This window comes from Protopterus annectens, chromosome 1.part1 (assembly GCF_019279795.1).
Source record: "Protopterus annectens isolate FY-2018-M chromosome 1.part1, PAN1.0, whole genome shotgun sequence".
NCBI classification, from domain to species: domain Eukaryota; kingdom Metazoa; phylum Chordata; order Ceratodontiformes; family Protopteridae; genus Protopterus; species Protopterus annectens.
Window position 1 is genome coordinate 575,234,771 of NC_056726.1, and position 24,792 is coordinate 575,259,562.

The window sequence follows — 24,792 nt, forward strand, 5'->3', positions numbered from 1 at the left end:
GCTACACTGAAACGAACGGGGCAGGGTAGCCTTGCCGTCTGTTACTGACTGTAAGTCAAACTTCTAATTAAAAATAAAAAAATAACACTGTTGCTGCTCTCTCATGGTCCAAGCTGTAGCTTGTGTAGTCCAGTCCCTCCCGAGTCCTGACCTTCTCTAAACTAACTGACTTTGCTTGAAAAAAGCACTTGCTTGCCTTTGCTTAGCTGCTGCACAAGTCTGAGTACAAGTACAGCTAATGAGTCAGCCAGTCTTACCCTTCAAACCCTCATCTGAATTCTGACAGGCTGGCCGGCTGCTCATAACGCTGATGTCATCATGCATGCATCTGCACGTGATGATGTCAGTGGTAAATTACTGAGAAAATAACATTTTTAAAAAAAGCCAGGAAGGAATCAGGAATAAAGGGGGCCAATCGGGAATTCATGGCACCCCATTATTTGGATCTCAAAACCAGTAAATGCCAAAGAATTCTGCATGGTTCATAGGTTCATAGGTAGATACTAGGCTATTGGCCCTGGGGCCTATACAAGCCCAGCCAAAAAGGTACCCTGGCTTTTGCCACCCAAGAAAATAATTTTCTTGTGCCACTGTCGAGCAGAGCCACAGAGGTGATCCCCAGGTGAATTTCCTATTTCCCATCCAATCATCAAGATTTTTCTTGAAGAGCACCAATGAGGAGCTTTGTTTGATATAGATAGGTAGTTTATTCCAGAGTATGGGAAGTCTCTGGGACAGGAATCTATACCTCCAGCATGTTCTGTTTATTGTGGTGTCAAGGTTTAGGTCCCTAGAGAGTGTAGCTCGGAGGGATTGGGATTTCTTTAAGTGGAGCATGTCCAACAGCTCTGAGTTTGACATAGCTTTGTATGTTAGGCAGAGATCACTTCTGAGTAGGCGATATGCGATGGAGTAAAGCTGGAGTTTTTTGAGATGGTTTGCGTAGGCCATCTGTTTGAGACCGGTAATCCTCTTTGTGAGGTATTTCTGCGGCCTTTCCAGTTGTTGTAGATGTCTTGTGAGGTACATACCAAAAGGGGCGTTGTACTCTATAATGGGTCTAATGAGCGATGAGTAGAGGGGTATAATGATCTCTTTTTTCCTGGATGAGAAACCTTTTGTGATGAAGTGTGCCACGTAGAAGGATTTCCTGACTACTGTGGCGATGTGATTATCAAAGGAGAGACTACTGTCCACCTGTGTCCCAAGGTCTCTTATCACACTTTCAGTGTTAAGTAGACTACCGCCTATGTGGTAGTTCATGGGTACAGAGTTTTTACCAAAGGGGATGGCAATGCACTTTTGGGCATTGAGCTTGAGGCCATGGCTTTAACACCAGGCATCTGTCTCAGTGAGGTCCTTTTGTAGGATGCCCACATCGTTAGGAGTTTCAATTATGGCTCCTAGTTTGCAGTCATCTGTGAACTTTATTAGCCAAAGACCTTCTGTGTTAGCCTTAACTTCAGAGAAGTAGATACCAAACAGGAGAAGACCCAGGACTGAACCCTGTGATACTCCACTTGTCACTGGTCTGAAGTCGGATTTGGAGTCTGCTACTTTCACTGCGTGGATTCTGTCAGTGAGCCAGTTGGCAACCCATCTTGTGACATAGGGATTTATACCTAGTTTAATGAGTATGTCTATAATTCCAGAGTGGGGGATGGTGTCGAAAGCCTTGGCAAGATGTAGATAGGCTGTGTGAACCACCTTACCCTTGTCTATGGCTTTGGTGACTGCTTCAAAGAAGTCTATCAGGTTTAGGAGATATGATCTACCTTTTACAAACCCAAACTGGGTGGGGTCCAGAGTTTGGAGATTACCAATGTTTTTGTTTATAAGTTCCATGATGATACCTTCCATGGCCTTGCAGACCAGGCTCGTCAGGCTAATAGGGCGGTAGTTCCTGGGGTCCGTGGTGGCTCCCCCCTTGTGGAGTGGGATAACCGTCGCTGTGCTCCATTTAGCAGGCACAAAGCCTGAGTTGAGGCTATGATTGAACATGGTACTTAGGTGTTGTGCCAGTTCGTTCTGTAGTTAATGTAGAACACAGCCTGGGATGTTGACAGGTTCCATGGGTGCTGTGTTCTTGGCTTTGGAGAGTGAGGTTTTTACCTGTGCAGCCTTGATTACAGAAACTTTGCATTCTTCCAGTATAGAGATGGGCCCTTTAGGGGGTGAGAGGGGGGTAAAGTTAGCACTGAACCTATCTGCCAGGATGTTGGCAATATCAGTTGGTTCTTTATATTTAGTGCCATTGTGCTGTAACACAGAGCAGATTTGAGTGTTGCCATTGAGATTCTTGACATAGCTATAGAATGTGGTTGTCTTTAGAATCAGTGACAATTTTGTTTTCATAACTAGCTTTGGAGGATTTTATGAGGGATCTCAGCTTCTTATTGAGGTTGACCAGGGAGTTCCTCCAATCATGAGATTTTACTCTTTTTTGCAACAGTTTCTTTCTTCTATTGTAGAGTTTATTTATGGCAGAAGACCACCAGATTGGCTTCCTTTTTTGGAGGATAGCATCTTGGTTCTGTTAGGGATAGCATGATCCATGGACCCGTGTAAGTGCTTATAAAGTGCATTTGCGTAGGATTCAGCAATTGTACCTCTATTGTCCATCTGCATGGGTGTCATGAAGTTTGCCACATATGACTTAAGAAGCGTGAAGTTGGCTTTGGAGAAATTTTTTACAGTTGTTTCCCTAATGGAGGGTGGGGGCAGGATGTGGATGTCTAGGGTGATTAGCTTGTGGTCTGATCTGACCAATGAGGAATTCACCTCTGATGTGGAACACCGGTCACCCATGTTGGTAATGACCAGGTCAAGGATATTGCTGCCCCTGGTGGGGGTGTGGATAAGTTGATTCAAGGTGTTGGAATTTATGAATTCCAGAAAACGTTGAGCAAAAGAGTTGGTACATGAGTAGTTTTCCTAGTTAATGTTGGAGTAGTTGAAATCACCCATTATTAGGGTATTGGATTGTACCCTATTATTTTCCAGTGTATCAAGAAAAGAGGAGTGGGAATCCTGGGGCATGGTGGGGGGGGGGGGGTCTGTAACAAGCTACAATTTGAATTGCGGTCTTTCCCAGTGTTAGTTGCACTTGGATAATCTCGAATGCATTATGCTGAGCAACTAGCTTGGCAGTGTGGACATCCTTAATGAATATAGACATGCTTCTACCTTTAGTGGTTTGGTCTGGCTTAGGTGGCCAAAAGGTGTGGTATGAATTATAGTCTCCTCCTGGATGTCCACACGCATCCCTCCCTACCACTCTGTCAGTCACCTGTGCCCCGATCAAATTTGAGTTGTCTGGGTATAGTCAGGGCTTCATTCCAATATGCAAACAGAACAGTTTATGCCTGCCTCCATCTTTACTTACTCTCCCCTACACTCCCAAACATATGAATCATTCCTGCATGTTCAACCCTACATCTCCAACAATTCAAATTAGAAATTCCTCTACCTCATGCTTCTTGAGTGTGTTATACCACAAATGATCTTCCTTTGTTTATCTTACACATATGGTAATTTCATAAGATAAAGGGTATTTCCCATGTAGGTTTCCAATTGCCTTGACTTACTTCCTCATTACTATCTTCCTGAAACATCCAGGCCCTCTCTAGCCTAGCTATACTTTTACCACTGCTATATTATGTTGCCTCTACTCTTTTTAATGCTGCTCCACTTCTTCGCAGGAAACTCTCTGGATTTCTTCCCTAGTACAGTGTCCAAGCACTCAACATATATCTTCATCAATAAATTAAAAGTGAAGTTATGCTGATCCCTATGCTAAGAACAGTTTTGCATTTCCTGGGGATGGAGGACTTTTCCTACTTGTTCATTGTCTTGCTTCCCTAGCTCCCTTAACTGCTCATATCCATACATGCCTGCTTCTTCTCCTGTTACTTGCTCAGGTCTAGGTATTCTAACTTATACATCTGCCTGATCCTAACACATTTTGAATACAGGTGCTTTCCAGCAAATACATCTTAGTTGCTTAATCCCTGTTTCCTAGTTTTCCCCCTGTGGCAGCCATATGTTTTCTTTGTACAGAACCACAAAGTCCCCACCCCATAATCCTGTGTCCTTATTCTCTTTGCATAATCACATCCATTGTTCTATATTAAATACCACAGACTGTGAAGGGCGATGTATCAAACCCCATTCCCCTTAGATGGTAGGGTTAGAAGTTCCTGTATTGCAATTCTATGCTGGCTTGCTTTACCAATATACTCTTCAAGTAGGAACTGAATCTCATCCACCAAGTGGTGGTCAAACTTTATTGGGAAATGTGGTATGACATGTAAATCATCAGACACCAAACATCTGAAATGCTGGCCATCAAAAAAACAATCACTTTCGATCAAATTTGAAATGATCAAAAACAGCAAAAATCAAAATTCTTTTTTTTTTTTGCCGGGAGGCAGACCCCATTGTACCCCCCCACACACACACACACACACACACACACGTGTGCACACATGCACACACACACACACACACACACACACACACACACACACACATGCCCACACCCTGCCAATTATGGGCAACTTTGGGCAGCGCAGTGGTGCAGAGGTTAATGTTGTCATCTCACAGCAATAGGTTCTCCGGTTCGATTCTCAGCTGGGGTGCCTTCTGTGTGGAGTTTGCATGTTCTCCCTGCACTTGCGTGGGTTTCCTCCAGGTGCTCCAGTTTCCTCCCACATTCTAAAGACATGCATCTGTAGCATTTCTCCCCGGGCCTCCGCTGAAAACAGGCTCTGTGGAGCCTAGTCGGACTTTCCCGGTAAATAAATGTTAAATAAAATAAATGAATAAATATATATCCACGCTAAGATCAAATTGCCTTACCCAAAGACACCATGATCTCATACAAAACGCTGGTGGCAAAAACTCCATTGAAAACACATTTCTGTCTTATGAGCATTTACTATTATTTACAGTCTGAAAAAACTTTCATTCATATTGCATTCAATGTTTCAGACTGCAACCCTTATGACGTGTATTTCAAATGAAAATCATAAACTTGATAGCGTGCATTTTGCCAACTGTTAGGTATGTCGTATTACTTCCCCAACATAAAAGTTCACTTATTTTCTTATAAAGATTCTCCAAGTTTCTTATAACCATCCCTTTGCATGTCGAACCCACCTCTAATCCTAGGCAGGTGGGAAACTTCATCTTCTCTATATCACCAACTGCTTCCCACTCCCATAATTTTCCTTCTCCCAGTCTAACCAGCTCTATTTTATTACATTTCCTTTCCATTCCATTCTTTTTAACTATTGGTAAGGTCTTATCTATGATCTTGACCTTTAAAATACAGTAATCAGCATATAGCTGAAATGGGTCTATATTATATCGTTGAACGCTTAAAAAAGCAAACGATGAATAATCAACCCAATGTAAGCGAAAGCTTACAATCTCAAAAGCTCAGAACAGCGATTTTTTCCAAGGGAAAAAAATCGCTGTTCCAAAAACAAAAAAAAAAAAAAAAATTGAAATAATACATAAAGTGAGGGGCTTCACCCCCACACCCCCCACTTAAATATACCAAATCCGAAATCGCACTACAGTGCCGAAAACGGCAAAGTGATGGAAGCAGGCAAGCAAATTATTTCCCTGGGAAAGAATTTGCTTAAAAGCCGCTTCGCTATTTTGTCTTTTCATTGTTTTAAGTTCGACCAAGACGCATCTGATAGAATGCATCTTCAGTCATCTAATAGGAACCCGCTGAAACATGGCTTTGACCCCAGTTCTATGCGTGTGTTGTAGTGCCTCAAAAACTTGCTAATCCAACTCTTCAATTACCAAGAGAAACGATCCTGCTGATAATGGACATCCCTGCCAAGTCCTCTGGGAATTTTTCTTTTGAACATATTCTTTCATGTATTAAAACATAAAATGGAGTATTTGTCATACATCATCTTAAACCTCTGAATGAGTTAATTCCCCAAATCCTTTCTCTATAAAACTTCAAACCAGAATTCTTAATATACAGTATAAAAAACATTTTTTTCTTTAATATCGAATAAACCAGCACAATGATATCATACTTGATGGGTTTCTAGAAAACTAGCCAGATTTTATTAATTCTCAAGGTTTTTCCTGCCCTTAATAAGCCCATTTTGTTGCAGCCATAAAATATTGGGTAATACTTCATCTAACTTTTTTGCTAGAATTTTTGCCAGAATTTTTATGTATAAATTAAATTTTGAGATTGGCCTATAATTAGCAAAGTCTTGTTTATCTCCTTTTCCTTTCTGTATTAGAATAAATGTAGCATGTTTCATGCCATCTGAGATCAATTTTGTCCCTCAGATTTGATTATAGTGCTCTAATAAAACAGGTTCAACTTTTTTCCCCACATGTAAAAATTCAGTGGGGGGATCCATTCTATATGGCTATCTGCATTCTCCTATAATGTAATAACATTTAACTTCAAATGGTTCATAAGTCAACCACCAAGGTCTTTATAAGCCTAGCCATGCAACCCAACCTGGTTTTGTACTCGAGTACATTGGATGCACATATGGTGGGGGTATATTAGTAATGAGGGCGATAAGGGTTGTGTGGGGGGTATGTTATTTTGGTATTAGTTAACTTACTGTCAGTCTCTGTCCATCAGAGACATGGGGGTCAGACCAAGGGTCCATTTACAATTTTCCCATCCAATGATCAAGGTTTCACTTGAAACGAGTCAGGAATGAACTGTGTTTCATGTGGATGGGAAGCCTGTTCCATAGTGTGGTGATAGTCTGAGACACATATCAGTCTCTCTAGCATGCACCACTGCCCTTCTCTCTTTTACTGACTCTATTAACCATAACTGGAATGCGAAAAGAATATCATCAGCTCTCTTTCTTGACCTATCAAAGGCCTTTGATATGGTGAACCACCAGCTACTTCATAACACCCTAAAAAATCTCCACTTACATAACCAAACTCTGGCCTGGTTCCATGCCTATCTCTCTGATAGGCAACAAGCGGTACTCTGGCAGAATAAGCTTTCTAGTCTCCTACCCAACACCATAGGAGTTCCCCAGGGTTCTATACTGGGACCTCTTCTCTTCTCAGTCTTTATAAATGACCTCTACAAAGCCATCCCTGACGTCACCTGCATACAATATGCAGATGACTCGACATTAGTTTGTTCTGATCCATCTCTTGCCGACCTCTTAACTAAAACACAATCCTGTTTTACTGCAGTTGAGACCTGGCTATCGGGACGTCAACTGATTCTAAATCCAAAGAAAACCAAATTGGTTCTCTTCCACCCTACACAAAAGTCCATACCCACATCCTTCACTATACATTCCAAAAATGGAACTATTATCTCCCCGGACTCCAATACTAAACTATTAGGGGTTACCATTGATAATAAACTTAGATTCGATATACATATCAATCAGACTATTAAAACTGTTAACAAGAAACTCGGGACACTTTATCGCATAAAATCCTTTCTTACTCCATGTGCAAAAATGGCCACTGCCCGCTCTCATCTTCTCTCTACCCTCCTGTATGCCTCATCTATTCTTACGAATCTTAATATATCTGACCTTAATAAACTATCATCTTGTTATAATCATATTGCCAGATTTGCAACAGGGATGCCTTATAGAACCCATCACTGTACTAACCTACAAAACCTGGGTTGGATTGAATTCCCAAACCTTCTCCAGCAGAGCCAACTAATCCTGGCTTTTAAAATTCTGAAACAACCTGACAAAACTCCTGCACTGACAAAGTTGATTACACCTTACAACAATCTCAATAGTTTACGCTCCTCAAACAAACTCCTAGCTCAAACAGTCAAATCCAATAATGCAGGGGGTGACGCACTCTTTGCCAATGCCATTGGAAAAAAATGGAACTCCCTCCCCCCCAGTCTCACCATCATTTCCTCACTAAACCTATTCAAAAAAAGATTAAATCACCATCTCAAATCTCATTGGCTCTGCCAGTGTGCAAGTCCGGATTAACTCTCCCTTAGCTAGTGAGCATCTTTTTTTTTCAGGTCTAACCTTTTAAACCTAAATGACCTCTCTCTCTTTCTACCCCTCCTACTCCCCCCCCCCCCTTTTTAATTCTGGCTATAAGTTATCCTTCATGGTCAGACTAGAAAGAGAAAAAGCATGTTGTAGTCTGTGTCTGTTATTTTTCTCTTAATACTTAGCCTAGTCTATTTTTTTAATATACTTTATAGTAGTTTCTCCTTTGTTAAACTACCAAATGAGACTAATTTGTATTCTACGAACATGTACTTACCTACTGTTAATGTGGAGCTTTTCTCCCCGGGCCTCCGCTGAAAATGGACATGTATCCAGTCGGACCATCCCGGTCAACAAATGTAAAATAAAATAAATAAATAAAAATGTTTTATTTATGTTCCAGGTAAAGTTCAGGTCCTTGGATCTAGTGTTCCTAGTGCTGTTTGTTTTGTGGATGTTCAACAGTTCTATCAGAGCTGGATCTGAGGATGCCTTTTATGCAAGGCAAAGATCACCAATCCATAATGTGTAGGAGACTGAGAAAAGAAACTTGGCCTTAAGGTGATCTGTGTATGACAGGATATTCATACCCTAGATTCTCCTGGGGAGAAACCTTTGAGGACATTCCAGCTGCATGTGCCTGGTTAGGTACATGCCAAACGGGGAGTTGTATTCGATGATGGATCTGATAATGGATAAGTAGAGTGGTACTGTAACTAACTCACACCTAGCTGCCATGTGCTTGCTTATGAGATGGACAACACAGAATGATTTTTTTACTATTTTGGCTTCATGTTGGTCGAAGTCAAAATTACTATCAACATATGTTCCCAAATCCCTAACTACGAGGTGAACTCTGAGGGGAGTTTTATCAATGGAGTGATTAGTTTGGGTGGGAAACTTCCCAAAGGGCACTTCAATGCATTTCTTTGTGCTGCGTTTTAATCCATGGCTCTGGTACTAACCATTTGTTTGTGTCAGACCCTCTTGTAGGATGTTTGTGTTGGGTCTATATTAGTTCGCTAAAAGTTATTTTCAGTGAATACCGCTTCATCAACACATATTCCGAGAAAATCACTTCCGCAATTCACTGAATTTTCCAGGGATAATGAAACAATTGCCCTGCAGCATAGTGGAACCCACAACTAACTAAATCAAACCTACTCAAGTGGGGGCTTCACCTCCTACACCCTCCAACTATATATACCAACTCTGAGATTGCACTACAGTGGGGAAAAGGACAAAGTTGTGTAGTTAGCCAACTACTTCATTGCCCTTGGAAAATTCAGTGAATCATGGAAGTGATTTTCACAGAATATGTGTCGATGAAGAAGTGTTCACTGAAAATAACTTTCGTCAAACTAATATAGATCCATTTGTCATAGAGAGATTCTATGATAACTCCTAATTTGCAGTCATCTACGAACTTGGTGAGCTCGACTTCTGAGATATAGATGCCAAACAGGAGTGGGCCCAATACAGATTCCCGGTTTACTCCACTGGTGAGTAGTCTCCTGGTGGAAGTGGTCTCACCAATCCTGATTTCTTGGGTCTGCCAGCTAGCAATCCAGTAAGTTATCTAGGGATTTATTTCTAGTTCTTAGAGTTTCTCAACAATGAGTGAGTTATTGTATCAAACACCTTGGCCAGGTGGAGGTAGGCAGTGTGCACTGTTTTTCCCTTGTCCATAGCCTTGTCGACCCTCTCGAAGAAGTGTATCAGTTTGAGTAGGCAAGACCTTCACTTGACAAAGCCAAACTGGGATGTGTCCATTGTCTCTAGGTTGATCATCTCCATTTTAATTTATTCCATGGCTTTGCATGTTGGACTTGTCAGACTGATGGAACTGTTGTTCCTGTGGTCAGTTTATGGCCCAGTCTTGAAGAGACGGATGACTGTTGAGGCCCAACATTCACACATATTGCAACCTGTTTTGAGGCTGTAGTTGAATAGTGTCTCTAGTGGTCCTGCTAGGTCATGTTTGAGGCTATTTAGCAGGCAACTGGAGATATTGTTGAGACAGTGTTTTTGGCCTTAGCAAGCACTGCCAGAACCTGTTTCATGTTGTTAGCTGGGTGGTATGCTTTAGAAGAGATTTCACTGCTGGGGTGTAGTGGAGGGTGAGTGGGAGGTGAAGTTAGAGCTAAATTTATCAGCTAGAAGATTTGTTATGTCACTCTGGACAATGAAGGTTGTGCCTTTTACCATCAGTTCAGCACCATACTGTGTGCTACTTTTAAGGACCCTGACATAGCTGAAGAAGACTCCTTAGCCTGAGAGGGTATCCTAGTCTCATAATCTGCCTTGTGAGACCTTACTAGGCCTATCAGTTTCTTGTTTAGCTGAATAAGAGAGATTTTGTCTCTATGAGAGTTGCTCTTTCTGACTTTGTCCATGGCTTTTTTTCTATTGTTATATACCCTGTTAAGGTTAAGATCCTACTAGTGAGGTTTTTTTTTGGTGTTAGAGCTTGGTTTGCTTTTGGTAAGTATGGCAACCTCAGAGCAGCCATTTATATGTTTGTACAGGGTTTCTATGAGCAATTCTGCATAGGCAGCTACATTCTTGGGGTTTGTAGAGCCTTGAATTTTGACAACCTGTCGCTTAACAGGATGTAGTTTGTTGTAAAATATTTCCTAACTGTTACTGGTTTAGTTGGGTTTTCTAGGTTGACATTTATTTTGAGGGTGACAACTTTGTGATCTGACCTTACAAATAAAGATGTGTCATGGGTGGGGGGGTGCTTGCGGTCCTATGCTCTCCCATGTTGGTGAGTACCAGGTCTAGTATGTTTGAGCCCCAGTTTGGAGTGCATACTATCTGGTCCAGTTTGTTTGTGTTGACCAAATCCAGGAAACATTATGGCTTTAAGTTAGAGGCAGTGCATGTTTCCCAGTCTATACAGGGATAGTTAAAGTCTTCCATGAATAGGGTGTTTGGTTGGATTTTGAGAGCCTCCAGTAGGTCCAGTTACAAGTTGTGAGCTTTGTTGGTCATAGAAGTGACCTGTAGCTAGCCAGGACATGGTACAGAATCTTTTCTATGGAGACCTGAATGTGGATGAACTGTAGGGCATCATCATATTTAAGTAACCTGAAGTTGTGTTTGCTTTTAATGTAAATCAAGACACCTCCATCTTTAGCCCCTGTCTTTGTTTTTGTTGGTCTAAATGTGTGGAAGGCACTTTAACCTTGCACTGTTGGAGTACTTTCTGTGGCTTTAAACCAAGTCTTGGTAACAGCACAGATGTCTACATTCTTCGGAGTCAGGAGGACTTGTAGGGTGTGGAGTTTCTTGTTTAGGCTTCTAGCATTGAGGAATAGCACCTTAAGGTTGACTTGATTTTTTTTTTTTTTTTTTTTTTTTTGCTGTGATGGTAGCTTTGTCAGTTTGAAATTGTCTAAAAAAGGTTCTAAGGGGGTGGATAAAGCTTTAGGGAGGACAGGTGCAGACCATCCTTGGTGGCTTGGCAAAGCAACCTGGTCTTTTAACTTTGTCTTCCCATGCTGATATGTATTGGATCCCTCTTGAATCCAATTGTTAAAATCAATAGTTTTCAGTTCATACTGTGGCATCATATTCGTAAATCAAAAAGTACCAGAAATACAAGATCTAGGGACCTGAAATTTGCCTGTGACTTAAACAGAACACGCTGGAGTGACAGATGTGTGTCCAAGAGACTGCTCCTCCTATGGAGCAGGCTTCCCATCCATGTGAAGCGGAGTTCATCTATTACCTAATCTAAGCACAACCTAGACAAGTGGATGGGGAATAGGAAATTTACACCGGGCCTGGCATTCATGTCTTTTATAGAGAGAGGTAGTTTAAAATGCCTGGCCCTCAATGTCCTATTTGGATGCAGGACATCATTATTCTTTTGAGAAAACTTGCCTAGGGTGTGAAAGGCCCCCTGGGTCATTAGCCTAGTAACAGTCTATGAATCTATGGTCATGAATCTATATATATCATCCTAAGTGAAGGTAAAATGCTGTTCAGTTCAAGGTACACGCCTGTCTAAAGCACATATACAGAAAGATTCATAAAGTCTCTATTCATATAGCCCCATGCAAGATGCCTCAGGTCATTTACACCCACAAGGAATATGATAGTATCATATTGGTACATGTGGTGCAGTGACTTAAGTGCGTGTATGATATTATGGATCCTAGCTCCAAATAGGCAACTAACGTTTATCATCTCCTTGTCCAGTCTGGTCAGAGAGGAATCTGTGTGTTATACAAATAGAATCCTCAATGACAAGAGTATTAGGTAAAGTGCTTACTTGGCTTATGGGCTTTGTTCTTTGGGGACCATTGAGTGTAGGCTTATATGTGAACTTAGGTGTTGTTTTATTGTATGTGATTTAATGACTGCTAAGGATAGGTGTTGCCGTTAGATGGCTTAGGAGGTCTCTGAGGTTTGGGAAGGTTGTTTTGGAGTGCCTGTGCATAAGAAGGTCTATTTGTGTGTGGTGAGTGGCATGTGTGTGGGATGTAGAGAGACTAACTGTGTATATGTGGGGGGGGGTGAGTGGTATGTATGTGGTGAGTGATATGTGTGTAGGATGTAGAGTGTGTCTTCTTAACACCTTTGTTAGTAAACAAGATTTTAGCCTCCAAGGAAGTTATGTATGTACATCTCTTGCATATTGTGTTAATTTCTTTAAGGATTAAAAGGTTACTATAGTGCGTGAGACAATTGCTACATTGTCTCAGGATGCCCATATTTGCCAAGCTGACCACAGAGACATTAAGAAAATGCATCTCTATGATGTCAGGACCTGTGTTAAGGTTGAACTTTTATGGTTTAGAGCAGGGGTGTCCAACCTTTTGGCTTGCTGGGGCCACATTGAGTGAACAGAAATAGTCTTGGGGCCACATATAACATATATCATATAGTTAACTCTTTCTTTGCTCCGGAAGACCACAGTCGACCTCCTGGCTGTACTGTAGGTGCATTTGAACAAAGAATAAATGTAATAAATGCCTAATATTTGCCTTAAAATTCTAATTCTCATTCTAATTCTAATTCTTTAATCTAACAGTTAACTCTAACATCTTAGTTATATATATATTTATTTATTTATTTTTTTTTACAAATAAACAGATATTCACTAGAGCACTAGCATTTCTCACTGGGAAAACCATTTCAGCAGTCCAACTACGTAAAATGTCAATATCAGCAATACTACAATACTATAATCCACAAAAATAACCCAACACATTTGCAATAAAGTAAAGTATTCACATTACTGACTTAATAAAACAATTCTGAATAAGCTACAAGAGGGTCTCACCCAAACAAATAACTGGTGCCAGAAATATGGCCTCGAGCTAAATGCCAAAAAATGCATCATCATCCCCTTTGAGGATAGTGATGTCTCCACAAATTATCACATTAATAACAATGTTGTAAGCACGCAATAAGTCGTATGGTACTTGGGCACCCAGGATGATAGAAACCTGACTTTTGACCACCACGTTGTCTCCGTTGTAAGGAAAGCTTTTTACATGGCCCACTTCATTAGTAAGGGTATCTCATCCAGGGACAAGGAAGTCATAGCATCCCTGTATTTTTCCTTTACAAGAGCCATTATTGAGTGCAATGCCCCTTGTAGCATGTGCCTCAGCAAAACACCCTGCAAAAAGAAAGACTACAACCATTTCTGACAAAAAAGGTCAAAGGACTAAGTTCACTTAGTTAACCAAACAGACTAAAAAGCTTCTTGCTTTCCTCTGTCTCTCCCTGGCCCCTATAAATGTCATCACTGGCTTGCTTTCCAGGCTAAGGAAGATCCTGCCTTAAGAGACTTCCTCTACCTCAGAAATACTGGTTATACTTAAAATGCTCACTACAAAGACCACAGCCTTCACTGCAACATAAACAAGCCACTTTTTTATGGACAGGTTCTTGACACAAAAAAATTCAACTTCTATAAAAAGCTCCTCTCATTATCAAACAATGTAGTTCAGCAACACGATGGCTGGATGGATAGCCATAAATGTAGTCCTTGGGTAAGTAGCATAGCCTTCATCAAACCAGATGGAAAATCCACATACTAACCTTTCCCAGCTGGATGGCTAAGATCTAATATTGGTTATTCAAGTCTAGTTGCCCAAGAAGAGAGGCATGTTTAACTAAGAATTACATTTGCAAAATTATATTCAGTATACATATTAAATCTCTCTCTCTCTTACACACACACACACACACACACACACACACACACACACACACACATAAAACAGCCCCTACTTGTAAAATAGGCAACCTCAGTAATCACATGACACCCACTCACTGAATGAAATTGTCTGGAAGTCAAAATATCTGAAAAAAAAATAATAGAAATGGATTCATCCATATAATTTCCAACCACCAAAAGGACTATCAATAAATCAACAAACAACTGCTCGGCAAAAAGTAAATCAATAAGAAAACCATAAACTATAATGCTACATACTGGTGCAAACATATAACTTCTGTCAATCCCCAGGTTACTCCATACCAAAAGATTGTTCCAGAGCTTCAGCTATGTACAAACAGCTTTCTCCTAAAAACTTAACTCATTGATATTTGCCTTGCCGTAATTATAACTGTAAAAAAAATGTTTTTAAGTTTATTCTGTACCTCAATGATTCTCACTGTTACGAGATGTAATCTCTGCCATATTGTATGAGAACTACATCCATAATTTTCTGTCTCTCTCTCTCTCATGTATTGTATTATATTGTTTTGTGTTATTTTTGGAGCTTTTCTCCCCGGGCCTCCACCGAAAATGGACCTGTGTCCAGTCGGACTTTCCCAGTAAACAAATGCAAAATAAAATAAAATAAATAAAAATAAACTTCCCTCTAATCTAAAGCTATTTGACATTCAGACATTTTAATTTGTGCAGAAGTTACTCGCGGACTGACAGTTTACTGAGCTGTAATGCTGACCTTCGCTTTTGAAAAAAACAAATTCCCAGACTTTGTCAACAGCTCAAAGTGTAGAGAGGATTATTTATTTATTATATATTTATTTATTTTTGGAAAACATCTTTAAAACTGTTAAATTGATTACACACCCAGAAACACAGAAAAGTTATTGTGATTATGTAAACCACAGACTGCTGCAAGAAATCAAAGTCACATCAGCACTCTATGCTTATGTCCGAACAGATGAAACATATCTGTCAATTCCAAAATAAGTAAAGTAGCTTAATAAGAAGGTTATTTGCAAGGTTACATGGCAGTTTATATTGGAAATAAGCAGATATATTAAAAAGGCTCTGTTTTTCATAATTATGCTGAAAAGTCTTCCAAGGTAAATACAACTTCTGATTTAGTATGGAACCATACCTCTCAACCTTAGAGCAAGAAATCTGGACAAAGTGAAAAATAAAAGTGGGACACAGGCCCAAAAATAGTTATGCATCACAGACACCATTGAAACAACTGTAGCTGCAAACATTATACATCACGTATAATCTTTCTATCCCATCATTGTCAGTTAAGCATTATATGGCTCATTCAGTCCTGCCTTCTTTTGCAACAAAGAAAACCATGCTTTGAAATGACAAATGCATTAAAATAATAAATAAAACACATTGCATCAACATCCTGCAACTTCCTACCTGCAAACAACCACAGAGCTTTCACTGAAACTAGGGCTGCTTATTTCCCCAGAATGACAGCTATCCCTAATTAAGTCTAATAATATACAATCTACTAGGATCTGGACTACCTGAAATAAATTAAATTATGGCCTGTAAATTGCAAGTGCACTTAGTTTAATTAAACTATATTTATAAGCCCACTTACTATATTTTTTCAGTAGCATCCCAATATCCATTTCCAGGTCACTTTGCAAGACATTGGCAGTGGTAGACGTGGCATCCTTCAGAACCCCACAGACCCACGCTAATACATTGTCCATTAAATGTAAATATCCATCCACTGTAAATGGCAAGAAGCTATGTCTTAAAAAAATCTACTTCTGGCATGCGTACCCAAGTATTAGGTTTTGAAACAAAGAAACATATTCTCCACAGTCCGTAAGTCTCTGTCTTTAATAATCATCTACTGTTGCAGCACTCCCAGCACATAAGCACATACATATGCGCTAAAATCCTGAACATTTAAAAAAATGACATTGTGCCCACTTGATTTGCCAGTATTGATGATCCGCCAAAGCTATGCTTACTGTTGTCCAATCTACCACTGATTAGAACCCACCAATGAAAAAACAGTACTAGGTGCTTGTTTGTTTGTCTGAAAAAAACAATACAACTTTATATGCTGCAGTCCCACATAGTCAGTCTACTACTGACCCATTAACCCTAGGCTGCTGTCTCATTCTTACTCCCTGGAACTGCATTACCTTGGATGACTACATTTATTTCCTAAGCAAAAGACACAAATTGGAAGATGAGGCAAAAATCCAGACATTCTTTGAAAATCCATACAGTTAAGGGGTATGAGTTCATGTTCAGTACAACACTCTCCCTGTCAGGAAAGCCACAATTTAATGAAAGTGCACTCTTAATGTATGATGTATTTGTGAGCTAACTTGCTTGTGTTCAGTAGGTAGACTGATCATTGTTAGCCTCTTTGTGCATGCATCTCTCTCTGTCATGCACACATATACACACATACACACACACTCTTCTTCTACTTTCATGCACACAATTCTGCTTTCATGGATGCACTCACTCCGTACTTACCTATTAACACAGGTAATTGTTGTCCCTTTCAAAGGCAACAGCGGCAAATCCATACATGAGTCCCTCTTCAGCGAGAACACACACACACACACACACACACACACACACACACACACACACACACACACACACACACACACACACACACACTGATTGTTCGGCGCAAAATAATGGCGTAAACATACTGACCTTTTTTGGCTCAAAAACAAAACTAGAAGGGTGCTTTGGTGCATGTGCACACCGACATTAGCATTACAGGTCATGGAAGCGAAAAACACAAAACAAAAAAAGTGTTTTGGGGCATGTGTACATCGATGTTGCAGTTAGAGGTTGAGGGCCGCATGGAAGAGCTCTGAGGGCCGCATGCGGCCCGCGGACCACAAGTTGGACACGTCTACTTTAGAGACTTGGTTTGACATGGATTCTTATGTGGAGACTTGGATTAAGGCTAGCTGTTAAGTAGTATAATGATCTACTATTAGTGTCGTTCAGTGTGGTAACTAGCTGCCCTAAGTTTAGCTCTACTAAAAGCATTACTGTTTTACAGGTTAAAGTCCTAAGTACTAGCTTTAGGTAAACTTTATGGTCTAAGAGTTTACTACTGTACATGCCACTGCTAAATGCTGCTGCATGGTGAACAGCTCTACATAAATACACCTACTTTATTACCTCAGGAAAAAAGCTGAAAACTAACTCCTATGACCTATAAATGACTAAACTTTGAGCTCCCTGGAGTACTTTCTAACTTAGAGAAGCCAGGCAAACACTTTCTACCACAAAATGAATAACCCTGGAAATTCTTAATGTAAAAGCACAACAAAATTAACTCTCAAGCTACACAGCTAAGTCTCTTGCTAGATCACTTTTCTGCAAGACGATTTAAATCAAGGCAGATCACTAAAGCAACAAAGCGACAATAAGAGCAATTTTTCAGATAAAGAGTTGCCTAAATGCTTTGGGAATACTGTAAAATAGTAGTGATTCTTTAAATTAGCAAGTACAAGTGCAAAAATACGATAAAGTTCCTTAGATCAGCCTGGATGGCTCTAGATGCAGTAAAAACACCTTGAATTCTCAGGTAAGGTCACCAAGCATTGCAGAGCTCTGTGGAAATGAGCACAGAGCCACACAAACACACCTACTTTACAGCTACAGCAAAAAGTTGAAAACTAACTCCTCTGCCCTATGGTCAGTAAATGACTATACGTTGAGCTCCCCAGAGTTCTTCTCAACTCAGAGAAATCAAGCAAACCCTTTTTGCCCCAGGATGGACGATCACAGAAATTCTTGAAGTAAAAGCACAAGTAACTCTATAATGCAGACAAACAGCTAAGTGCCTGGGTAGACTGCCCTTCTAGAAGGGCAATTTAAATCAAGGCAGATCAGTAAACCAATAAACAGGGAAGAAGAGTAACATTTGTAGGTAAACAATTGCTTACATGGTCTACAAATATTGTAAAACTGTACCAATCCTTTAAATTTAATAAGTGGAAGTACAAAAATATGGTAAAGATCCTTATCACAGCATAGATGGTTCTGGATGCAGTAAAAACACCTTGAACTGACTTGCGAGGTCAGGACATTGTTGAGCTCTGTGAGATAGAGCTCAGCAATAAATGATTACACTCATAGCCTTTCCCATGTGTTTCTTAACTCAGATAGACCAGGCTACTACCTACTGCCACTAGGTGATTAAACTCCATCCTCTTAATGTAAAAGCACACAAAACATGTAGTAAGTGCAGTGCTATTCCAGTAATTTAAACAACTAGCTAGTTACTGCTAATAAGGTACTTGAAGGCAAGGTAAACCAATGCAAGGAGAAATAAGACACTTCAAGTCTACAACAATGCCAAACAGTTTAAAATACAACAGAGTAAATTTATAATAAAGAAGGTTTCTCAAGAACAATACTGGTTGGATGGGTGGCCACTCAATATTTGGATCTATGAAAAATATGGGAAAGAAGAAGTATTTAAATAGCTTATACAACTGACAATAGCAATGAATGAGGTTGGGGGTTTGGTAGTTAGATTACAATAAGATGAAGAAATAGAGACACTGGCTGTTTAAAACCACAACAGAAAACAGGAGGGAGAGTTGGGAAAGTCACCACAAGATGCAGCAGGAAATTCACTTATCTGGTGCTGATATTCAGCTGCTAGAGTCCTTTATTGAAAGATGTAACCAGGAGGTGCTTCCAAAGCAGAGAGACCACAATGGCCAACTCTAGCTAAAACCTGCAGTAATATACAGAATTAAGAAACCAAGTGTGATTCAATCAAAAGTAGAGCTGTTACAAACCAGTTCAAACTAGACACCCAGTCTGCAAAGTACAAGCCACATTCCCATTGCAGCTATGTATTTACTGCTGGGTTCTACTTAGCTTGTTTTAGCAAATTGATTTGGCTTAGAAACAAACATAAATTTCTTATAGTTAAAATAATGGAAATATTAACTGTTACAAAACAGAGATTCACTTATCTGGTCTAGAGATACATATCAGAAACGTATTTTCCTTGATTTAAAGATGTAACTAGAAGGTGCCCCCAAAGCAGAGAGGCTACAATAGCCAACACTAGCTAAAACACACAGTGATATATAGAATTAAGAAACGAAGAGTAATCCATTCGAAAGTTGAGCTATTACAAACCAGTTCAAACTACACACTCTGTCTACAAAGTGCAAGCCAGTTTTAACAAATCTGATTTAGCTAAGGAACAAAAATAATTTGCCTACAGTTAAAACAACAGAAAAATTGACTGTTACATGACAGAGAGCGAGAGAGAGAGAGAACTTCACTTGTCCGGTGTAGAAATACTCAACAGCTAGATTGTCTACTACCCTTGTCTACAATGGAATTTGAAAATATCTTTCTATACATAGTCCCATGTGTTTCTGGTATATTCCTTCAAAATAAAGTATAAAGGCTTCCTTTATTTGATGCGGTGAATATAACATCTGTCCATCTTTATTCTTCTCACTGTCCATGACCTGTTCTCAACATTTTTCTTCATATGCCCACACTATATGCTTTGTACTTATCTACCCTGACAGCCACATATATTTTGAGTTCTTTCTGCAATACTGCTAACTGTTCTAGCTCCCTCTTTAATATACACAATTCCTTAAGTAGAGAGGGCACCTTATTAGTTTCTCCCAAGATACTATAACTCTTTAACCAGTTTTCCTTCTCCAGCACTGTATCAGCCTGTGCTAACCTTTTCTTACCTTCTAGCATCATTAGACAAACCCTTAAAGCTGCTTTTACCCTTCCCAAGAAACAAACATGCAGAGCATTCATCTCAAAGGTGTCATCTAATCCCACCATGTGTAGTTCATTTCTATGCATCTCCTGCTGTTCTCCATTTATACTAAGCCTGTCTCCATGTACTTAATCTGTTTTGCTTTTGCTGCATAAATATTAACAAAGCTATAGGAGCATAGTTTGAAATAGATTGATCTGTTATTGTAATCTGCCTTCTCTTGCTTAATAATTTCTGCCTGTGAGAAAATAATCGGGACTCCTGCCCTGAAGTCCTTCCACTCTATAAAAGGTGGACACTGTCCTTTTACCTTCTTTCTCTCTCCATACAGCTATTAAATCTTGTTCTTTCATTTTCCCCTTCAAGCTCTCCTGGGTCCTAACATTGTATTCCTTTTTCTTATACAACGTGTTCAATTATGGATCCAAAATAACATTGATACCTCCTCTTATTAACTGTATACCTCCTCCTGTGTTACCTCTTTCCAGTTTTTAAAAGATTCCTAACAAAATATTAGGTCATCAGCATTAGGCAAACACACACACACACACACGCACATATATATATATATATATATATATATATATATATATATGTGTGTGTGTGTGTGTGTGTGTGTGTGTGTGTGTGTGTGTGTGTGTGTGTGTGTGTGTGTGTGTGTGCGTATATATATATATATATATATATATATATATATATATATATATATATATGTATTCCACCCTCCATCTAATCCATCCCAGTATTAAAGTTATTCTACATGAATCCATCTTAATGTGAGAGATCCAATGAAATAGAATTAACACCCTCCTTTTCCTCCCCATTTTGTGATCTCTTACTATGCCTGGATATTTCTGATGCATTAGCCTACGGGCTTCCTTAATCTATAACTTAGTTTCTTGAAACAGGGCCAGTTGAATGTTTGAATGTTTCAATTTTTGAAAAATACATTTAAGTATAATGGGGTATGATCACCCTCTTACATTACAAGAGATAAAAATAAAGTGTACAACTTTACAGTTACCTTTAGTCACTTTTATCTCTATTAACTGACCCACATCTTTGTTCCCCCAAGTACATTTTTCTTGAATTAACCCCGAGGCAGGAGAAACTTCTTTGGCCATAATATATGAGATGACACCTAACAAAAGTCAATTCTATTAGCTGGTATTACAGCAGTAACAAAGAATTCCTCCACCACCCCAAACAAGCAACACAACTGGTGTTGGTCCACCATGTCTAATGAAGCAAATCATAAACACTGGCATATTCCATATGCATTGTGGATCACTGTGGATCATTTGTTAAATTTCAATTTTCAGATTCCCATAAGTCTTCTTACATTAAACATTCCAAACATGTTTGCTATTAAAGAAAATTTTAATAACTTATACATTTATCTCACATTCAAAACAAAAAAAGATTATATTAGATGTTTTACAAGATTTTAAAAAGGAAAACCTAAGAAGAAAGAAATAGTACTTTAAATCAACTGAAAATGTTAGTTTATTTTGTCTTTTATTTCTTTTTCTGTCCTCTATAATATTTCTCCTCATTCTGTGATGACTCACACAAAGGGTAAGGGGTAAGGAGCCAGAGGTCCTTTCACCTCTGACCTGGAAAAGGTCTTCTCCAAATGTTTCTAGTATTACGACCAATATAAACATATCCAACAAAGAATACAATGTTATAATCAGCAAGAAAATGCACTATTAAAATCTTAATTCCATAATGTCTTCAGAATAATCATATATGTCCATCTAAATAATGTGCAGATCTATTGATCAGTACCTCTCTTTCCAATGTGCACTAGTGTCTGTACAAAGTCTGTGAACCCCAGCTGTTACTTGTATATCAGTTCAACAAGTGCTGATAAACCATTCTCTATTTTACACTTACCTTTTGGGTATGTCCCTATTTCCATTTCTGGGGAGTGTTGTCATGTCTACAAAACGGTGATGCTGTGCAATGATTGATTTCCTGAAGCCCACTCCTGGTAGGCCTGTAGCAGTCATCTTGTGTGTCAGAATCAGATCTCCTCTCTTCTTTTCCTTTATTACTTATCATGTTTAACACTCCATATCTCCCAAACTGTTCTGTACCCATGCTGTTTACTGTGTTTTCTGGTTTATTTTTACAGGGAGATATGTCTTCTAATATCACATTTTGTTGACTTTAGGGCTGTGTCGTATCACTGCCAGTGTCTGTTTCTTCATTCCTGTCAGTTGTTATATTGTTTCTAGATGTTCTGTCTGGTGTGTCTCTGTCTGTCAAGTTCAGTATCCTCTGTAGATATTATCTGCTAGGTTCATTATCCTCTGGAGTTATTATTTGCCACATTAAGTATCCTCAGGGGGGTTTTCCAAATAGGTTCTCATCTTGTTATTTGTGGAATATCCATCTTGTCTAGTCTTTTTGGGCACAGCTTGCATCCCACATTCTTCTGGACTTAATTGCTACCCATTCCATTCCTTTCTATTTAATAATATATTCTATACCAATAAATGTGATTTTTTTTTCTTTTTTCCTTATTTTCTTTGTACAATTGAAATGTGTCTGCAGCATCTGTTATCTCCACTCTTTGTCCCATTCTAGTACCATTAATGTAGCTGGGTAAAAGAGCAGGACAGGCAAGTACTGTTCACCAAGTTTCCTCTTGAGAAAGTCTGCTGCCTTGTAACATTGACATAAATCTGTAGAAAAGTCTTTCACAAATGTAATTTAAGTTTGCTGCCAAAGAACTCTCCTGGGTTTTCTACTGCACCAGATAATCCATTACTCTTTGGGAAAGAAGTGTATGATATGTCTGGCACCTCTCAGATTATCCAATCTAATTTTTCTCCTTCTGACCCTGTGAATCCTTTCTATCCTGAAAACAAACACAAATGTAAGTTTCAATACCTCTATGGTGTCCTCTTCCAAAAATTCCAGTAATTCCTAAGTGGATACATTTTCAAGTACATCAGTAATTCACACATTGTTCCTCTGTCTTCTGTTTTCTAAATCATCCACTTTCTGTTGTAACAAATATATTTTCCTCTCTAGCTCATGTCATCTATCTGATTCTTTGGTTATAACGTGTTTCATTTGTTTGTTTGTTCCCCTGTACAGTAGCTGTAATCTGCTATTGCATGCTGATAAATACTTCCTGAGTCTGCAGCACAAAAGAATGGTAGGCTCCCACGTCATGCACAATCACAAAAAGAACTGCAAACAGCAGTATCAGCTTTTCTTCTGAATTTCTTTTCTTAAATCAAGCAAGGAATACATGTTTTGTTTGAAATCATGTCCCTGCCATTTTACCTTTGATTTTTGCATGCTGACTCAAAAATTTGTATTATCACAAAATTGCTGAGTTAGTGGGGAGAGAAAGAGACTGAACTAGGCAGCCATTTCTTCCCAGGCCAAGCCATACCCAGATCTTTTTCTGTGGCAAAACTCTATGATGAGTCAGCATATGGTAATAACAAAGTGAAAATACTGGTAGTGGGTTGGTATATATGAAGAGTGGTGTAAGACAGGGATGTCCAGTGAGTTATATAAACTTTGCATTATTTATGAATGTGTTAGTATTTGAAGTAAATCACAAAATGAATGAAGCAAGGTAAATAACATCTGAAGGGTTAAGAATTCCAGTTCTGTTAACATATACAGATGACATTATAATAATTGCAAAAAAGTAAACAAAATTTGGATGAAAGAAATAATAATTTGCACATATGAGTGTCTAGAGATGATAGGGATAGCTTTAAATAAAAAGAAAAGTAAAGGTTTAGGTGATGTAGCAAAAATAGGGATATATATTTCACAATGAATGAAATTTCTGTGTTAGGTATACAATTTGGCAATAAAGATGTAAGTAGAATTCAATGGGTAAAACAACAGAAGAAATACAGCAAACCTGTTTTTTTTCTGGAGAACACATAAATTATCATTCCTAAAAAAGGCTTATTTGATAAATGTAATACTGGTAGGAAAGATAGTATACTTAGCAAGTATATTTATGTTGCCCACAGTACTTGAAAAGAAATTATTCCAAATATTTTTTCTCAATGTTTTTGTTTTATTTTTCAAATACATTTAAATGAATTCCATAATATTTATACATAACAGCTTAAATAACTATGTACACTATTTACATTAGCCTGATACTATAACTGATCTTAATATATACAGTTACTTTATAAGTATGTCCAATCCATTATCAGGGTGTCTGATCAATTAATGTATAGTGTCAATCAATGATAAGACTTTTCCCCAAGGGTTGTTGATAAATGGCTTTGGATAAATTCTTAGTTCTTTAATTTTAATTTCCAATAATGTTATGGTCTTCAGTAGGCTGTAGAAGTCTTCCAAAGTTGTTATTGTGTTTGTATCCCATCTTCTTGTTATACACTTTCTTGAAATTGCAATATAGTCCATACTAGATACATGTTTGACCTATTCAAATGAGGACCTTTGTTCACATTTAATAATACAAGACCTTTAGTTAAATAAAAATATTCATTAAATAAAGCTTGTAGAAAGTTATTAATACCATTCCAAAATAAATTAATTTTAACACAATCAAAGAAAATGTGGTTCCAATCTGCATTGTGTACTTGCTCATATCTCCAACATATTCCTTTTATGGAAGAACTCATTTTACTGATTCTGTCTGGGGTTAAGAATGCTCTGTGCAACCATTTCCAATTAAAAACTTTCCAGTATTGTGTAAAGGATGAATATTTTATTGATAATAAGATATTTGCTTTAATATCTTCAGTTAACTGTATTGAGTGCCCTTTTGTTATATATTTCCAATATGAGGTTTTGGATGT